The 15,558-nt window shown below is 32.8% G+C and overlaps 1 long non-coding RNA gene across 3 annotated transcripts in view; it reads right to left on the bottom strand.

Annotated features, from left to right (window-relative positions):
* Positions 1-15,558, bottom strand: part of LOC118201422 (uncharacterized) — a 59,332-nt gene that overhangs the window by 36,940 nt on the left and 6,834 nt on the right. For 2 of the 3 annotated variants that reach the window (XR_015042583.1, XR_015042582.1), the window contains exon 3: positions 14,285-14,359. This is a non-coding gene — a long non-coding RNA (uncharacterized LOC118201422). Of the gene's footprint in view, positions 1-5,134; positions 7,777-14,284; positions 14,360-15,558 lie in introns of those variants that run through there. The other variant, XR_004760240.2, reaches the window with a different exon arrangement.

The following is a 15,558-nucleotide window of genomic DNA, read 5'->3' as shown; positions in this document are numbered from 1 at the left end:
ACGCATGTGCATAATACCTTTACTTACGCTTTGAGGTCCGGATTATGGATGTCCAGATTAAAGACTTAGTACTGTAGTATCATCTGTAACAACAGCTTTTCTGTCCAGCTATAACACAGTAATAAAACACTGATTTTTCAAAGCCCTTCTCTACAGATTATTCTTCATCTTCAAAAAAAGGGGGACTTAGCTATAGCAATGAGAAAAAAATGTCAGAAATCACCAAGTGACGGTATCTTTACCAGATCTTGTTTTGCTGTTTCAAACCCGATTTTAGTCAATAGTTGAATATCACTTCAACATTTCTCTTTTTAGGCTCCGCACTTCAATAAATAATAAGGACAATAAAAAGCACAGGATCTCACAGTGAATGCAAAAAATTAAAAGAGGCCAAATAAAAGGAGCTTTTGAAAGTTCAACTTTAAACATAGTTGATAAACTGAAATGAAGAAGTTTCCAGTGCAATCCAGGTGGCCTAACAGACTTCTGATCAAAGAAATTCTACAGCCCAGTAAAAGTGAGATTGAAACAAAATATAAGATAATGTTTAAAAAAAAAAATTGAAGTTGCAGATAAGTTGATGGAATGATTTAAAATTCAAAAAGCAGATTTTATTAAATCCACAACTATCCAAAATTGAGAGCTCAGTTTACAGTAAAATATAATTATGACAGTATATTAAAAATAATGAAAATGTGAAAAAATTCACCAATAATTTCATATTTCTACATAACTATGACACACAATATTTCTTAATACTACAGTGTGATAACCATCTTAGCCAATATGCTTTTCTGAGTGTTCACTTGGGTTAAGTGCATCTGTGATCACATCATACTTGAAAATGGGTGATGTAAAAAAAATTGTGTATATGTATGCATTAATGCTAATACTTCATAAGCTTGGTGAAAATATTTCAGAAACTCAAATCTGTTCTGCAAGCTCTTCTATGGAAACACTTTTAACTATGATAATAATACATGATAACCCTCAACCAACAAAACTATAATAATAATTCTGGATATCCCTCAACCAACAAAATCCAACTTGCTGCAGAAAAATGTAAAATCATACTAAAAATTGCAGACAGAAGTTTGAAGATGTCTGTGAGGCTTTTGATAAATATAAGGTCAGCAAATTTTTAGTGATTGAACCAGTTGAAAAAAGGAATGCTCACATGTTAAGGCCCTAAATGTTTGCCTTGCAGCAGTTTTTGGCAACATGTAACATAACAGTTCACTTTCACTGTCATTATAAGGGTCACTGTGAAATATCTGAGATGCTACAAATTAAACTTAACAAATCTTAGATTTATCAATATATATATTTATATACGTTTGTCCCCCACAATATCAATGCACTTCTGTAAGTGAATTATCCAAAGATTGAAGGCTTCAAACCATCGATTTCATGGTAATCTATGAAAAATATGCTTTAATAGGTTCATAAATCTCCAGTTCGGAACAAAAAAAAAAAAAAAAAAAAAAAAAAAGCAGCCATATAAATTTTGTCTTGGATTAAAAAATAGTCAAAAGTCACATACAGCAAAATCAGGAGAAAAGGATGGACATTTTAACACTTTAATGTGTTTTTCAATAAGGGCACGTGTTCAATAAGTTCCATTGTCAGTGCTGCTGAATGAGAAGATACATTATCAGAGTGAAGCTGAGTCCCCTAATTTTCCCTTTTTAAAGAATTTCTGGAAGACAGTGGTGAACCAGTTAGCTGTTGCTGACTTCTGTCTCTCTAACTTGATGGTCTTGACCAGTCCTACACTGCTGAAGAAAACGGCATACAATACTGCTTTCATTGCTTGTTGCCACCACTATAAATTTCAGATCATCTTCAAAGATCTACATATTACTTTTTACTTCCTTGTACGAAGTAAAAAAGAAGTATTGTAATCGCGAAAAGTTTCAGGCAGCATATTTCAACGAAAATATCCATTTTGATCGCTATCGAATGCAATTTAATGATGTCTTTGCGTGATATCTGTACGTAAGGACAGAATAAAATACTTTTTTCCTTCAAAAAAATTATAAAACTGCTTTAAAATTAATTCTGAAGAGAATTTTTCGTCGCGTCTGTACGAACATATGTACGTACATACGCATCTCACATAATTCAAAAACGAGTAGCCTCAGAACATTGAAATTTTGTATATAGGACTGGTATAACATGCAGATGTGCACCTCGTATTTTGGTTGCAATCGGCTGCACCAAACGTATATAAATATATATATATATATATATATATCCACTCTGTTACCCGGCTCAGTGATCTCAGTTTCTTTACTCTTATATGTTGGTAAATTGTACATTTTTTGCTTGAAAAATGATTGAATTATGTTGTTTTTATCTTCCAGTTAAGGATTTTATGCCTTTAGTAAATCTGTGTGCAATATTTTTAGAATTATCAGCAATTTTAAAGTTGTTTAATTGCCGCTAAGCCTTTTTTTAATGGCGGCCATTGATGTTTACATTTGAAACAGGAGACTAGTGGGTTTGTTGCCAATCTAGAGAAACTTAGCTTCGCAACAACAAAGATAATGCCTTCATTTATTATTTAAATCATGCTTAATCCGTTCTGGAATTTTTTCAAGAAAATAAGCGTTTAAGATTTACTTTGTAATTTTTAATATAGATATTTTGAGTTTTTATGTATTTTTGCCTTCTCGCGAAGTGAGAACTGAATTAACTAAATGAGAAATAGTCAATCGTCTGTGAAAAACTGTTTCATTTGCTTAATTTCTTTTATACATCATTCTAGCTTTATTATAGTATTTGAATAGAACATGTGGCAACGATTAGATAATTCTATTCTTTAAATGATATAAATTTTGTGCATTATGAGTTATAATATGAACGAAATATATAAGTTAACTGTTATATAATTATTAGATTATATAACAATTAACTTAGTTTCCATTATAAAATTATTATATAAGTTAACTGTTATATAATTATTAATACTGTTAAGTGAATCTAGTGCCAGAGTGTTGCTATCGTAAACAAATACTAGAGTGAATTTTAAAGAATGCATTTATTCTGTTGTGGTTTATGCGCTGTCAGCAAAGTAGATTTAATTCAATCCAATAAGTTTAAATGAAATGCAAGAAAAAATATGTATAATTTAATATTCCAATTTAATATTCCAATACAAGGAAGTCATGTGGTGTACACATCAGATTTTTTAACAAGTAGGAGCATCAAAAGATGGTATGTACTGAAGTGACCAGATTTCAAAGTTCGAAATTCGAGACACTATACATACAATTTTTTAAATATTTTTTTTACAAATAAATTATTTTATTTTTATTGTTATTGTGTTAGAGGTGGCATATAGATCAATATATATATATATATAGAAATATATAATTTTCGTTTTTTTAATAGTGATACATAGTATTTTTAATAAGTAAAGAATAAATTAAAAATCAGGATTCATTTTTTAACAAAATAATAAATTTGTAAACCTTCTAAATTATTTGAAGAAATAGCCTTAAATTTCTCTGAAACATGAATATATCTTACAACATCTTTTTCTTTTTTCGAACTTCTTATAAAAGTCTGCACAATTTTCATTAAAATTTATTTTGATTAACGTTCACTTCGAAGTGTCCACTTTAAGCTGCGTTTTATTACTAGCCCAGACACTGTTCATAATGCTAAATACTCGTTGAGTTGCAGCAATAACATGAGGAGAATATACGAAAACTGGCAATTTTAAAGAATTTGAAAAAAGAATCTGGTTTTTATTAATATACAGTTATTTCCATCCACCTTTAAACTAGGCACATCTTATTCTTTTACCAATAATTTTTTTTCTCTCATACATATCAATTTCCAATAATTTATGATTTGGTATTTTATTAAAAGGCTGTTTCAACTTGACTTCAAGAAGGGATTTCATTTAATATGGACCAGCATTCAAAATTTCTGTGAATAGATCTTGTGGTTTCTGAAATACTTCTTTTTTGGTCCAAATAACTAAGAACAGTCTGATAAAATGAAACAATAGCCTCTCGAAATTCAATAACTTCATACTGTGATATTCCTCCACTCTCTTCAAGCTTTTGTAGAGTTTTCTAGCATATATTGAAATAAAGTTATCCTCTATCTTGCTCAGTACTAAAAAGTGTTGTGATAATTTTATGAAATATTGAAGGCCTGGGTGTTTATAAAATGTAGCCATGCTTCTGCCACTGAATTTTCGAAGAATTTTGAAACAAACCTGGGACACTTTTCTTGAGATTGAAAATAAGCCTTCAGTGGTAAAAATATTTGGAGTACTCTTTCAGTGGTGGGAAGTAATACTAATCATCTTATTTGCTATGTAGAAAAAAGGAAAAAATTAAAATTACTTTTTTTTCATTTAATATTTAAGCTAACTAACTTCTTAACTCTGTTTGGAGGGAAAAAAAAAAAAAAAAAACTAAGTTACTACTTATATTCAAAATCTTAACACTTTATATCAAAGAAAGTGAAAGATTCATCCCTGGTGTTTTGTTAGAATCAAAGATTATTTATCAAAACCAAAATGCGAAAAGACATTTTCACAACAGAATCATTAACACACTATCTCTCACTAAAATAAAGCTAATTCAGATCTCCAACCTGAAAACACATAAATACAGATCTAGAGATAGCCCTAAAACACAACATTTAAAATGCAACACAGAACTCTTCAAAACGCCAGGGAAAGGTAAATCTCACACTAAAGAAGTCTACTCACAAAATCAAAATAAATTAAATAAGCCGATCATATAGTCACAACTCTTAAAACTGATTTTCTACTACCCAGGTTCGAAATATAGTAAAACCAAGTTTCTGTAAGGAACACATGGGTGACCTACAGTAGACCACAATTAAAACTCAAAGAAAAATACAATAATTAAATCAATAAACACATTTTTTAAATATTCCAAATATTATAATTTAAGATAGCTGGCCAGACTACCCCCCTACAAAATCTTTTTTAAAAGATACTCACAGTTTTTTTTTTTTTTTTCATATCAATCTCATTTTTAATGTTATTCAATTCATACAAAAATTATAATGAAACAACTCATATTAATCTTTTAAACATGTGCTCAAAAATTTAAACTCATGAAAAAAATTAAAAAGAAACAAACACTTTCTCAACTATTTATTATTCATAACACTTTCTCAACTATTAATTACTCATAAAACTTTCTCAACTATTAATTAATTGATTAGTAGCAAAATACTAATTTTAATCTATATAAAAGGTCAGCTAAGGCGTTAGAATTTAACTCTTCCAAAATTCTAACGATTACTTATAAAAGAAAAGCAAAATGAAAATAAAAATGTTTGCTCACGGAATCCATGTACACAAATCTGAGGAACTCGGGAAGCTGCCCGGATCCAGTCACAAAATGTCGGAACAAAACCGTTCAAATTCATCGTTGTCTGGGAAACAGATACTGGAGGCTTTTCAAACCACCACAGGTATTTTCTCATAGTTCCAGCACTACTCTGACCAGGATCTGCATTTTAACTTTAAAATCAACCTTTGAAATGTTCGTGCTGATGCAGTGGATAAAAGCAGACAAACAGACAAGAGAATAATCAGCAATAATCTGCATCTTCAGCACGAAACCTTCAAAATTATACTTGGAAGAAGCCACTCCCTTTATTCAATATTATCATCACAAAATATGTATCTTTGGCGCAAACAATTTGGGATTATAACAGGAAAAGAAGACATGCTGTTATTTCATATTCCATTCCATCAGAAAATCTGTCTCTTTCTACTAAAAACCATCATGATGAAACCAACACCATTATGTCGCAGGACAGGAAATTCCCTGCCGTCTATCACGATGAGAGTCCGCACGGCTTGGACAGTTCTCTGCAATCAGAACCAAGGGGACGCGGTAATACCCCTTAATTGCAACCCACGGTCGACCCCGAAAGGGTCGCCGCGTTTCCTTTTTCTCCGCTCCCACTCAGAAAAGTTGGTCAGAACTTGCACAAAAACTCTGCCATCGGCCACTGATAAAAAAAATTCTGCCATCACCCACTGATCAGTGCAACAGCACATCAACAACCGCGGCCGCCCCCGAAGGGACCGCCGTCAAGGAATCAAACCCGCTAAGGCTCTGGACAGCCTGCTAAACCAAATTCAGTCAAAAATCTTCTTTCGGTCTAAAATCATCTTCCTCCTTACGTGTAACGGCTTAAGAAAATTCAGTTGAAACTCACAATGTAAACATCTCTAATTCACTATTGGCTCAAAAAATACTAAAATTAAAAATTAGCCAATCTTAAAGAAACTTGGACTCCCTCTAGCCACTTATAACAGAGGCAATAAATAGCCTCTAGAATTCGCAGAAATCCAGACTTTCTCACAAAATGACAGACCCTTTCTTTTCCCGCGCAACAGCGGAATGTTTCCAATCGTAATTCAGTTAAACTTGCGACATTCTTAGTAATAAACAAGTTACCCAGTTCTCCACTTCGGAAAGGCCGAAATACTTTCTCGCCTCCACACCCTATATATGTGGTCAACCCCGCGAAAAGAGGAAATTGCAGATAGGCACTCTAACCCCTGACCCCCTCCCCACAAGAAGCTGACTCGTGAGAAATGGAAATACACCCGCGCCCTTTTTTCTGAATCACATCTTCGGCTAAACTTCAAAGAGCTTTGCCGTAAATGAACGAAAAGTTTAAACAATACTAAATATTAAACATTAATTTTTAAATAAGAACAATACAAATTCATTAAACACAGTAAAATAATATAACGATTGTACACAACAAAATAATGCATAACCAAATCATAACATATTTGTGAATACACTAGTATTATTGGAAAATAATTTTCTACAAAATTACAGAAATTTTTCAATATTTCTCCTCTAACAGTATAAGATTTAAAGTATATCTTAGAAATAATCACTTCTTTATCAACCAGCAAAACATCAGCTCATGTTCTTATAGTGTTATGGATGTGTTATATTATGCTTTGCACATCTGAGTCCAATTAAACCCTGATTAAGATTTTGTTTCACTTTAACAAAAACATTATTTTTTCCACATGTATCAGCTCCTCCAAAGTTAGAATTTGAATTACCTTCACAAAAACCAACAACTTCTTCCTTTAAATTATTTTCTTCAAGACAGGTAGTTAAATAGTTGCTGACAATATTGGATGTTTTAACCAGGTAAGTATTTAAATTCTAAAATTTTAACTCTAACCCAATAATCCTATCTATAAATCTAACAAGTATTGGAGAAAGTTTTATTTTCTTGTGACTGGACACATCACTTGAGGTTGAAACAAATGAACATTTTCTCAAATCATTGTGCAAAGCTGTTAAAGTTTTAAGGCATGAAAACATTTAGTATTATTGTTCCGGCCTTGATTCACGCATATGTACATTTAGGCTCAAATGCCACTTGAAGCAGCTTAAATATACTTGGACTTAAAGCTATGGTTGTTGCAAATAGTACTAATATGCAAAAGTACCCGCTACTGCAGCTAATTCTTCTTTATCACTCATTTTCTTCTATTTGAAGAAATTCTTTAATGACGAGGTAGATGCAGCAGCAGAGTTTGATATTTTATGCTTATTACTATTTACATGAAGTTTAATATCTGTACGTCCACCATAATTTATAGAAATTTTTAAAGAACATGTTCACAGCAAAGTATTGCACCATAAATCGGAAACACTTAAAGTTTTTTCAATAAACTGGTATTCCTTTATGTCTTCGTTAAATGTACTTTCTTTTTTTCTGAACCCATTACTAAAAAAAAAAAAAAAAAAAAAATCAATGATAAAAATAAATAATAAATTAAACTGTTGTAATCTACCCTTAGCATGTAGGTAATGGAACGTTCATAAATAAAAATATGTATGTCGCTGCCAAACAGGAAACATCATTCAAAATGACAATGGAGTAAAAAATTTTACGATCTAAATGTAACAAAAGAAAAATGATTTTAGATGAATATATCTACAACAAAATTTCAGCAAATGTCAAAAGAATTATTTTTAGATGCAAAATTTCAGCAAATGTCAAAAGAATTATTTTTAGATGCCCTCTAATAACATGTAAGAGGATGATACATACTGCCGTTTGTAATGCGCTGTTTATAATAAAAAAAATGTGCATATATTCTAAATTCAAACCACAAATCGAATTAATATATCAATTAAAAATTGAAAAAATTTCATGTGTGAAGGGGGAGAGAAATACAGACATAAGAAATATAACTCCCCCACTAATTAATGTTGATGTACTCCATCTTTGATATGATTTAAATCAAATTCCTCGTCATTATAATTTGCTTCCAATAGTGAAGAAAGTGATACAGAGGTTATTGAAAACGAAAAAATTTCCATTGACAAATTAGTATTTTTAGTTTTATAATTTCTGCATGTCATCTTACCAGATTTAAACTGATGATCTATAACCTGGAAAAATCGATAATCCAGAATCGCTGAAGGCCCGATGAGTCCGGATTAACGACTTTTGACTGTATTATAGAATCTTCCATCATTAAGTAATTTAGAGTTTCTTTACTAATTTAACTAATTTACTTTGCACTTTAGTGATCTGTTAACTTAGAGGGAACCGAACAAAAAATTAAATTTTTCATACGGAGTTCTTTACGAAAACTTTTATATGCAGAGACAGATCTAATGTTAATTTCTTCTGCATAATTTGGCTTCTATCCAGCTGATATAGTGGTTAGTGATGCAGACTGCCATACCAATGGGCTTGGGTTCAAATCCCAGAGAAGGCTAAGATGCTCTCCCTCAAAAGTGAGACAAAACAGGTATAGTGCAACGAAACTATACCTATACGATCAGTCGTGAATTTCTGCTGCCCCACCCGCATATCTGTATCATTTGGCAGGTATAGTAACTATCACTGAATAACAAACATTTTTCATATGGCTGACATATTTCTGGAGAACTTTTACAGAATTTTGACCCCTACGAAATTCTGTAAACCATCTGAATATAGTGGTATAATATGAAGTTTCGTTTCCATATATGCTATCTGCAGATCCAGAAGGTATTCTTAATTTAACCTCACTTTAAAACTCATAAAAAAATCATCGTGCTATGATGCTGTCACATTGTTATCATTTTTCTTTCAAAATTTATTTTACAATAGATGTTGCTACAAATTATCGTCTGCTCACTTATACATCTAACAAGTAATTTTCTTTTAGCATGTAATGTGTCTTCCTGTCTCGAACATTTCAAAGTGATCTACATATTCATCAGATTTAGCTTATTGTAATATCTTATGCTTCCCTGAAATCAAAATGAAAGTGAAAGGAAAAACAGCAAGCTGCACTGAATTGTGAACAAAAGATGACCATTTATAAGTATTTTCCAATGATGATAAGAGGCAAGGACAATGTTTGCCATTATTATTATTATTATTATTATTATTATTTTTTAAATCTATGCTCAGTCAGTGCCTTTTAGCCATGTGCTATCTTGCTATCAAACACAAACGAGAAACACTATTGAAAGATGTGTATCTGGTGTCAGCATTTTAAAATCAGAATATCTAACATAAAATCATTCTTGCAAAGTGGGATGTCGCAGAAGTCATTATACCAGTTTTATTTAGATACTGCTGAATGTAGAAATAGCTTCTCAAAGTAACTAACTGTACTAATTCATTCATCCCTCCCTACTTCTCTCTCCATCCTGATTCGAATTCCAAATTCCATTCTGGGTTAGAAGACGGTCACACACATGTCTACGTCCTCACATTTGCAAGCATTTAACTTAATTAATTCATATTCTGGCCATTTATGTATATGGCCAGAATATGAATTAATTACCAATCATAACTCATCAAGAAGCAGAAAGAGGCCAGGTCTTGAAGCAAATCAAGAAGAAACCTATATTTTGCTCTTATAATGCATTTATAGTCCTCTTTAGCAGCAATATTATAATGCTTAAGTTAAGATGCTTAAGTTGTTTGAATTAAGAGTTAATGACTGTTACAATTTCCATTGAAAGATCTGGCTGGAGTAATAACAAATTTTATTTAGCTACTAGCGGGCAAGCCCGCCAGCTGAGCGGGCTGAAGCCCGCTTATCATTGTTCTTTTTTAAAAGATATCCTATGTTAAATTTGGCCGGTATTGAAAAGTTGAACCGAACTACCATTTTTTAGCGGCATTCCGCGGGCTTCCCCCGCTTTTTTCACCTATGCATCCAGAAGTTACCGCATACACTATACATATGCGGAAAATCACGAAAACACCCATGCTTCCAGCCCTTTCGCGGGTATTCGAAATTTGGACCGAAATACCAGTGTTCACGTGTGCATGCAAAAGATACTGCGTACACCGTACACATGCGTAAAATCACGAAAACACCCCTCCAGCCAGCCCGCTGCCGATTCGAAAGTTGGACCGAAATACAATTTTTCAGCGATTTTGCGCGTGCTGTGCCCGCTTTATTCACGTATGCATGCTGAAGATGGTGCATAAACGATACACATGCGTAAAATCACGAAAACAAACATGGAGCCTGCCTGTTCGCCGGTATTCGAAAGTTGGACCGAATTACCAGTGTTATGTGGCTTTGCGCGGGCTCTGCCCGCTTTATTCACATATACACCCAGAAGATACTCCATACACTATACACATGCGTAAAATCACGAAAACACCCATGGAGCCAGCCAGTTCGTCGGGATTCGAAATTACCGCATTACCAGTATTCTGTGCCCGCTTTATTCACGTATGCATCCATGAGATACTTTATAAACGATACACATGCGAACAATCACGAAAACACCCATGCAGCCAGCCCGCTCGCCGAGATTCGAAAGTTTGAGCGAACTACCAGTGTTCAGCGGTTTTACCCGGTATCCGCGCGCTGTATTCACGTATGCATCCAAATTTTATATACAGTACCCCGGAATTCGAAAGTAGGACCGAAATACCAGTGTTCAGCGATTTTGTGGAGCGGGCTGCGCCCGCTTTATACACATAAACATGGAGAGGATACTGCATAAACGATACACATGAGTTAAAGCAAGAAAACACCCGGGGAGCCAGCTCGTTCGCCGACACCGAAAGTTGGATCGAACTACCAGCGTTAAGAGGTTTTGAGCAGGCTGCGCCCACTTCTATCACATATGCATCCAGAAATCACTTTATACACTATACACATGCGGAAAATCAGGAAAACAGCCATGCAGCCAGCCCGCTCGCAGAGATTCGAATGTTTGACCGAACTACCAGTGTTCAGCGGTTTTACCCGGTATCCGCGCGCTGTATTCACGTATGCGACCAAATTTTATGTACAGTACCCCGGAATTCGAAAGTTGGACCGAACTACCAGTGTTCTGTAGTTTTGCGCGGGCTGCTCCCGCTTTATTCAAGTATGCATGCAGAAGATACCGCATACACGTTACACATGCGAAAAATCCCGAAAACACACATTGAGCCAACACGGTCGCTTGGATTCGAAAGTTGGACCGAACTACCAGTAATCAGAGGTTTTGAGCGAATTTCGGCCGCTTTATTCACTTATGCATCCAGAAGATGCTGCGTACACGAGGCACATGCGTAAAATCACGCAAACACCCATGGACCCAGCCCGTTCGCCGGGATTCGAAATTAGGACCGAACTACCAGAGTTCAGCTTTATTCATTTATGCATCCAGAAGACACTGCATACACAACAGATATGCGTAAAATCACAAAAAACATGAGTGTAGCCTGCCTGCTCACCGGGATTCGAAAGTTACCGTATACCATCTCAAAGGAGCAAAGAAAAATCTTTAATCTAAAAAAAAAAAAAAAAAAAAAGTGTGAATTTAATTTTTATTGGTGCGAACTTATTTAAAATATCATTTGCATTAAAAGATAATATCTAAATTAAGTGCGCATATCTAATAACATAAAAAAATATATTATTCCAAAAAATCAAATTTATTATTAAAAAAATAACAACATATTTTTAAAAAATAGCTTTTTCAGATTTTTTAATTAATATCCCAGCTGATTAAAGTTGTACAACTTCAAGAACGTCATCATTTAAATTTAATGTAATATAATAACTTTTATTCAATATCAATAAAAGAATTAACGTGACAATCATCCTAACCTGAAATTAAAAAAAAATTGTGAAAAGCAGCTGTTTATTTAAAATGCCTACATTAACGAAATATTTTTAAAATACAGTTAGGTAACATGCAACATCGCGTGCTTTATTCAACTTTAGAATATAACCTTGATTTGTATCTGCGGCGATTCAAGAAACTGTTGCAATCGGAAAAATGAGCCCGAAAATTAGCGTTTTCACAGTTTTTAATTAATATCTCAGCTGATTAACATCCTACAAAGATGAGAATGGTATCATTGGATTCGTAGAATTTTTTGGAATCCGCACACACCTGCCTTGAATTCCAACTCAGCGCCGTTCCATAGATATTTAAGAAAAAAGAAATTGACACGTGACCTTTCACCAGCACAAATCTCGAGGGGAAGCAATTTTATCTCAGCTAATTCCGAGACGGTCGGCACTCCGAAAAATGAAATAACGTTTTCGCAGTTTTTAATTAATAACTCCGCCGATTATTGTCGTACAAAGATGGGACCGGTATCGATGGATTCGTTGATTTTTTTTGAATACGGGGATATGCGTTTCGAATCGCAACTCGGAGCCGTTCCGCAGATATTCGAGAAAAACGAATTTGGCACTCGGCCAAATCCCTAAAATAGGGGAAACCCGTGAAAGAAAGTGCAAAACGTAGGGAAATGTAGGGAGAAAAAACAGTTTTTAATTAATATCTCGGCTAATTAAAGTCGCACGAAGATGCCGATGGTCAATCCGGCGAGCCACGGGAATTCTGAATCCAACGGTACCTTCCGCTAAGCTCTACACCCAGCCGTTCCCGAGGAGATGATGTTACAAACACACAAACAAACAGACAGAGGCACACAGATTTTAATAGTATAGACTAGATTCTTTTTGAGAATTTTAATAATTAGCAGAATTTCACATTATAGATATATTGTATCTGTACAAATATTTTTAATGTTTTGTATTTAATTTAATATAGTATTACTAATAACTTTCTTGGATATGTTGAAAGTCCAACTGATGAATTTGTTAGTATTCAAATTAAAGGTCTTGTGTTTTGCCAAACAGTACAATTTTTTATATTTAATTATTTGAAGATCAAGATAGTCGATTATATTTTGTGAATGATTAATTTTATTAAGAGTAAGCATTCTGGAAAAATCTCTGAGTTTTCAATCGTGTTAAAATTATTAAATATAATAACATCATCTATACATTTGTAAGTGTGTGCGTAGTATTTTTTGGAAGGAAAATTCTTCTTTAAAATTCTTATTCATAAAAAGATATTACAGACAAAAGTACTTGAATGTGTGCCCATTGGGATACATCAGTTTTGCTTAAAAAGATGATTTTGAAATTTAATGTAGTTATGAAAAATGGTGCATTTGAGGAAGGCTTTCCATTTATTAATGTCTATAATTGTGAGCATAGCAGGAAAGAGTTTAGACAGATCTAGTAGGCTAGTATAGATTTCTTCTAATGGAAGCAAGGTATATAAGTTTTCAAAGTCTTAGCAGTATCTATGTCGATAGACTGGACGGTATGACATGAGTGTGATTTTGGATGATCCAGCAATATTTATGATTAGTGTTACATGTATTGAATATTAATTTACAAATTAAGTGCAAAATAATAGTCTAGATTTTTTTTTGTAATTGCTGGTGCTATTAGCAATGAATTTTAATGGTGTTTTATGGAATTTGGGAAGAGCATATAGGTTAATAAATCTGTTGTACCTTGGATTTATAGAGATATTGAGTTTTTTATGAAAAGTTTTAATTCTGTTAATTACAGAGGTTTCTGTAATGTTTGCTAATTTATAAGTATTTGCATTAAAGAGTTCTTTATTAATAATTGTTGTGTAGAACAGTTTTCATATAATGCTAAAGCTATTATTTGCTTTATCAATTTTGGTAATAGTGAAAAGTTGCTTTAAATTTTTAATACCAGACATAAGTTGAGATCAATTTAATTGACTTTGAAATTTTATAGGTATTATACATACACAGAATAAAAATCTTGAAGTTTTGGAAATATTTAAAAAATAGTATTATACAAACAAAATGAATAAACAAATGTGATATAATATTGGTTTTAAATGCATATAACTCTCATAGAAAAAGAAAGATAAAATGGTATTGTACTAGTGTCAGAAAGAGTAAGAGTTAATTTTAAAACACTTACTTTATGAGAAGTATTATCTGTAGTATCTGTCAGCAGTGTAGAATTAACTACTGAAGATGACGTAGTAGCACAATCCTGAAAAATAAATGCTGGTAGTAAATGTCTCCAAAATGAATTCAAAATTATGCATGCTTTATAACCATAAAACTGTCAATCAGTACCATTGGCAGAATTAATTGCCCAGTTTGCATCATGCAAATTTTTAATACCAGACATAAGTTGAGATCAATTTAATTGACTTTGAAATTTTATAGGTATTATACATACACCATAGGTATTATAGTCTCACCAAAGACTTATGTGGTGGCATTTTAATAAAGAAGAATTAAAATAATCATTTAGCTATCATAATATTCTCAATCATATGTGACCATAATAAAACAATGTAACACATACATCTACGAATTATATTGAACTATTGCAAAATTAACAGAATTTCAAAGAACAGTCTTTTTTCCCCAAAGATTTTCTGATATATCTTATAGCATAAATTAATATTCATTTAAATTGTTTGATCTCATCAACAGTCAGAATCATCAGGCTGCCAATATTTAAGAATTAGATCTTTTGATTTAAAATTCATCACTGTTCTGCACAAGTGATAAACTGCTTTGCAAATTCTAAAAAAAAATTTCATTTGGAAGATTAGTTTTTGCTGTATCTAAGTATCATATAAAAATCCAAATATCTATCATATAAAAAGCAAAATTATGTAATGATTAATTTCATTATTACACAAAACTGTGAGAGAAAGCTTCAACATTAATGAAATAAAAATTTTATATCAAATTCTGAAAAATTATTACAAAATATTGTATTGTGAACATAAATATACACATATAAAACTTGCAAGAAAAATCAGATTGGTAGAAAAGGGAAAAAAATTAAGGTACTATCTTATTATCCACCTAAGTGTCCCATAAAGTTGTCTATAATTGCCAACTAATTTTTCACCAACACCTTTTTTTTTTTTTTTAATGGCCAGGTGCTTTATTTAATAGCCAGTAGCCTTGCGTCTTTACAAGGGCCGGAAGTGGTGGCCATTTCATTATGGAAGGGCTTAATATCTGGCCACCATTGGCTCCTATGAAGGGGCGGACAGTTACAATCATGCCTTTTCCGGGATTCGAACCCCTGCCCATCGTTACAGCAGTCAGGGTCACTAACTACTATACCGGCCGAGTGGCAATTTTTTTCCTACCTGAAACACGAAAACAGTAGCAATTTTAAAAAATGGTGGCACCCTAACTGTACAGAGTGCTATGTTAGAAAAG

Source organism: Stegodyphus dumicola, chromosome 8 (genome assembly GCF_044657685.1).
Source record: "Stegodyphus dumicola isolate Sdum_Otavi_A_Nest chromosome 8, ASM4465768v1".
NCBI classification, from domain to species: Eukaryota; Metazoa; Arthropoda; class Arachnida; order Araneae; family Eresidae; genus Stegodyphus; species Stegodyphus dumicola.
The sequence above is the reverse complement of the archived record's forward strand: the minus strand, read 5'-3'. Positions and strand labels throughout refer to the sequence as shown.